We start from the raw sequence: 5035 nt of genomic DNA on the forward strand, positions 1-5035 counted from the left end.
GGAGCCCACCACCTTTGGTGATCAGCAAGCCATTAAACAGCAGCCCACTGACAACGGCTAACTGAATAGCAGCCTATTGATCGGACCACCGAACAGCAGCCAGCGAACCAGGAACTGGCCCCTTAGCCTTAGGAGGAAGACATGCCCACGGGTTCTGTGCTTGAGGAATTGCATCCTATGGTTTTAAATGAAACCGGGCAGCAACAGCTAGCTCGTGATTCTTCCCCAGAAGTTGTCTCAAGTCATAATATGGACTCATCTCATGTTAGTACGCATAACCAATCGTCTTCTATAATGGATACACCTCCACTTCGTCGTCTTTCCGAGCGAATTAACCAAGGTATTCCTAAACCTACTTATGAAGCGGATCCTAAGTGTAAACACAAGTATTCTGTGAGTGAACCAAGTTCTTATTCAAGAGTGAGATATCCATTAAATAATTATGTGTCTTCTCGTCACCTGGCTGAATCAAATAAGTCATTTGTATACCAATTATCTACTGTAGCTATTCCTAACTAGACGGGGGTGAATAGGTTCCAATTTAAAAATTCAATTCAATTTTCAATTTAATTTTCAGTTCTCAAATTAAATCTACATTCACATCAATTAAAACCATAAATAAAAAGTGCACACAGGATGTAGGATTTAACGAGGCAAAACCCATCACTGGGAAAATCCTCGGGCTCCCAAGCCAGGACAAACACTAAGAGAAATAAGTACAGAAAGACTTACAAAACTCATCAATTAGACACGCATACTAGTAGGCAGTTTTGTCTCCGCGCTTTGCTACTCGATCTCTCTTCAGCCTTCGAGTGGAAGTAGCACAACACTAACGCGGCTGTCAATCACTATCTTCTCGACTTTCGCAAGATACTAACACGATCATGCAGAATGTATGTAATGAAATGATCCTTAAAAGTCAACCAATTACGAAAATCACAGGGCACATTTTCATAATTGAATTTTTGTTAAAGCACGATAAAAATTAGTGATTAAAATAAGAATTAAACTTTTGAAACCGTACAAATGCAAACTGATTTTTCTCTCTCAAAATACTTGAAAACCATTCTCTGTGTCATTGGCTGCTATAAGATTTTTCGCTCAAAAATTATTTCATAGACTAATAGCAACGCACAATTAGAATATCAATACACATGCCGCATTAGAACAGAGAACGAAAAACTGGGGTTATGATGCAGACTCGTGAAAAAACGTAGAACATGAAGTAATGTCTTTCCAAAATAAATGACACAGCAACAACTTGAAATCCTTACTCATGCATATGCGGCAGCCATAAAGAAAACCACAGGACCTCCTTTAATTCAAGATGCGCCCTAAACCCCAAAAACCTATTGTGCTGCACTAGGTATTATATATGCTCTGTTTAATCCCGTGTGTTTATGAGGCAGCACCCAGAAACCCTAATGTGATATATATATATATATATATATATATATATATATAAGTTGCAGTAGGAGACTTCAACATGATTTAAACTCTAAATAGATGAGATAAAAATAAAAACAAAACCATTTGAATTTATTCTCATTTTAACTACATAGCATCTGACTCCAAATAAATCTTGTATTAGTATGTGGGCCTTCAATTAAGCTAAACCAACTCGTAACAAATTAATTAACATGTAAAACCCATATCTCAATCGTTAAACTTGAAAGCTAAACAACCCATTGAACAAAAACTTATATCATGTGAATGCATATGCATGCCAAACTTACTTGAGTATATGTCTCTGAAACGTTTGCTATTTTGTGATCAAGAGCATGTGAGACAAATTTAGACTAAAATAATTACAACTGAAAATAAGCACTAGTCTAAGATTACAGACTTAGACGTTTTGTTTAGAAACTAACAATTTTACTCTAACGTAATTACTCACGTTGGAGTATGGAGAAGATATCCGAGGAAGGGGTTTTTCTCATAGAATTGATGAGGAATGACCTCAACATTGGAATGCCCCAAACATCTCAGAAAATCAAAAACCAAAACGTAGCCATAGATGGTGCACACTGATCCACAACCCATCAGACTCGTACCACAAACTGGAACTCCAATAATTATGCTCAATATCAGATGCTCCAATAGGGTTGCATTTCCAGCTGTATACAAAAAGTAGATGTTGGAGCCAATAATATTGGAGTTCCAGCTGGAAATGCAATTCTGTGGAGCGAATAATACTTTCTACTCAAAAAGTAGCTGTTGCCGTGAAAACGTCTGTGAAGCCAATAATATAAAGGCTCTGAAACTCCCACGTGCAGTACCAGAGTGGTAATAAATCCTATTGTACTCCACAAGGGAAGCTTCTGCACAAATGACGGAAGCAAACAGCAGGCAATGGACGCAATTATCCCTTGAAGAATTATGAAATTATCCCTACAAAACAAACATAAAAAATAACAGATCAAAATCTAATTAAGTATTAAACTTAAAATATGACTTTATATCTGTTGAACCCTTAATCAAAAGGAACCAGATCCTCTCCTCGGCAATTCCCTAGGGATCTTAGGGATCCCGCAATCTTGTCCGTTTATCGTATATCGTGCGGTCAGAAATCATTTAAAATTTAAATTTTAAAATTCAAATATGAATAATACCTAACAAAACTGACCGTACGATATAAAATGACCGGACAAGATTGAAGGATCCCTAGGATCTCTAAGGAATTGCTCAGGAGAGTATTCTGGTTCAATCAAAAGGATCCAATTTTATAAATTATAGTAAGTAATTAAGGCAAAAGATGGTATGGATGAATGAATTACCAGTGGCATTCTTTGTCAATCTGCTTGAAATCAACGCCCTGTTGGATGATCCGGCGATTTCTTGTGAGGAAAAGCATGTTCGTGTAACTAGTCCATAGCTGGTGAGTTAGGGCTCGAAGCCCGCATAATATGAGAACATGAAGATACCAGCTACTGGTGAGGACAGCAGATCCACTCTCTCAAGGATTTTGGAATACAAGACTTCTCCGATCAAGGGTCCGAACAGCACATTGTGTAATTATTTCAACCAAATCCCATATATACTATAAGAATAAGTACCGATTAATTAATCTGAATCCAATATGGAATAGAATGACAAAAACTAAAGGTAAAAAATAAGTAGTATATACCTTGAAGGAGCCTAAGTATTCCCAGGGCTAAGCAGACAAAGGAGCATCCATATGTATGTATGTAAACGCTTAAATCGATCTTCCCAAAATCTTTAGGAGGACTTGATGGTTGTTGATGAGAAAGAAAGGGTTTTCCAGAAAGGATAAAGATTCTGCCCTCCTACTTCTGGTACCATCCCGTGCCCTATCTGCCCTCCTACTTCTGCTGCCCTCCCATGCCTTTCTATTTGTGTGGTCACGGTTAAGTCACGTTAACATTTTATATTACTATTCATTTTTTTTTTATTATCTCTATAAAAAATAATATAAAATGTTGACGTGGCTTAACCGTGACCACACAAAATAGAAGAGCACGAAAGAACACCCAAAATAGTAGGGCAGACAATCCTTATCCTTCCAGAAAATCTCCCAAGACCAGACTAGGTAGCTAGTAAGATGATCACAAGAAAGATGTTAAGAGAGAGAGGAGGGAGGCAATATTGACCACTTGATTTGCGTTTTGAACTTGTATCTAGCTACCTAGCAGCAATGGTACATGTGTGGTGGTTGCCTTCTCAAGTACTATCGAATTTTTTTTTGAAAATTCGAAACCAAACCATAAAAATCCCAATTCCATATTGAAAAATTTCGAATTGCTAATACCGAAATTTTCAAGACTCAGATTATATTATAAATAGAAGTATGATATCAAGTACTAAAATTTTGAAATATCAACTTGACTTGGTGTGAATGAATTGGTATGAGGTAAAAACCTAAATTTCGATTGATATGAAATTGGACAACAAAATTTCATGCCAAAAACTCAAATTTTAGCACAACCCAAAATTCAGCCCAAAAATCTAAAACACAAAATCCAGTCCCAATCCATCTCGAAATGTCGAAAACATTTTGAGAATCCTGAAAATCGGGAATACCAAAATTGCACTAAGGGATTGGTCTTCAAACTCCTATTCCAAAAATTTTCGGTTTGGAATCGAATCTCGTTTTCAATTTAGAATTTCATACTGAACCTCCCCTATGTAGAAGAAAGTATAGGGAGTGAGTTTCACATCCCATACAGTTTTAGAGATCTTTATCAGTTACTCTCTCTTCGTTGATCTCTCTAATAAATCCTGCGATGCTTATAATATTTTGCGGTTGTTATAGGTCAGGCACACAGGCAGTAATCATGGACGGTCGTCAGTCACCACCTCAGCGGTTCAAGGCCTATATATTTTTCTTTCTTTTCTTCTAGGGCGAGTGAATTTCTACGCGTATGGATCGCAGTTTCAGACCACATCACACGACACAATGTATATTTATCAAAGTGACACAGCCGTAGGAAAGAGGAGAGAAATAGTCTTCATATATCCTCGTATATATTGGATTATTTGTCTAGAAGAATGAATCATATTTTTATAGACTTCATCACACCCTTTTCAGATAGTTGTAATACTTCTTAAAAGAGTCTTATCCTTTCATAAAGACACATCACTTGTATAGGGTATAACCCTTATGATATGTCATCCCTATTATCACACCCTTTAGTTAAGTGTATATCAATACACCAATCTTATAGTGCACATCAATACATCAAATACACACATAGTAAAGTCAACATCATCATGACAATATTCCAACATTTCCCACTTGATCTTGATGGTGTAAGGTCTCATTGGTTACACAGATTGGATATCATTATTGAGCATCAACTCCTGATTACTCTTGACTTTCCAACTGTAGTGTACAAACATTTGTAAATTGTCGTCAGTTTGTGGTTCGGCTTATACGTGCGCACGCTTTGGTCACTATTAATGACTGCGCTAGTACTAACGACTCCATTTTACTATCTTTTCAGTAAAATGTCACCATTATTGTTTACTAGGAAGATATCATCCGTACCTAGTATTAATCTTCAGCCAAGTCTAA

At 36.8% G+C, this 5035-nt stretch overlaps 1 long non-coding RNA gene across 1 annotated transcript; it reads right to left on the reverse strand.

Moving 5' to 3' along the window:
• Window positions 1–1688: 1688 nt before the first annotated feature.
• On the reverse strand, window positions 1689–3585 carry LOC126607174 (uncharacterized). The gene is made up of 3 exons (XR_007617510.1): window positions 3128–3585; window positions 2778–3040; window positions 1689–2391 (listed from the first exon to the last, which is right to left on the reverse strand). It is a non-coding gene; the product is annotated as an uncharacterized LOC126607174 (long non-coding RNA).
• Window positions 3586–5035: the final 1450 nt, after the last annotated feature.

Source organism: Malus sylvestris, chromosome 16 (genome assembly GCF_916048215.2).
Source record: "Malus sylvestris chromosome 16, drMalSylv7.2, whole genome shotgun sequence".
Classification (NCBI taxonomy): domain Eukaryota; kingdom Viridiplantae; phylum Streptophyta; class Magnoliopsida; order Rosales; family Rosaceae; genus Malus; species Malus sylvestris.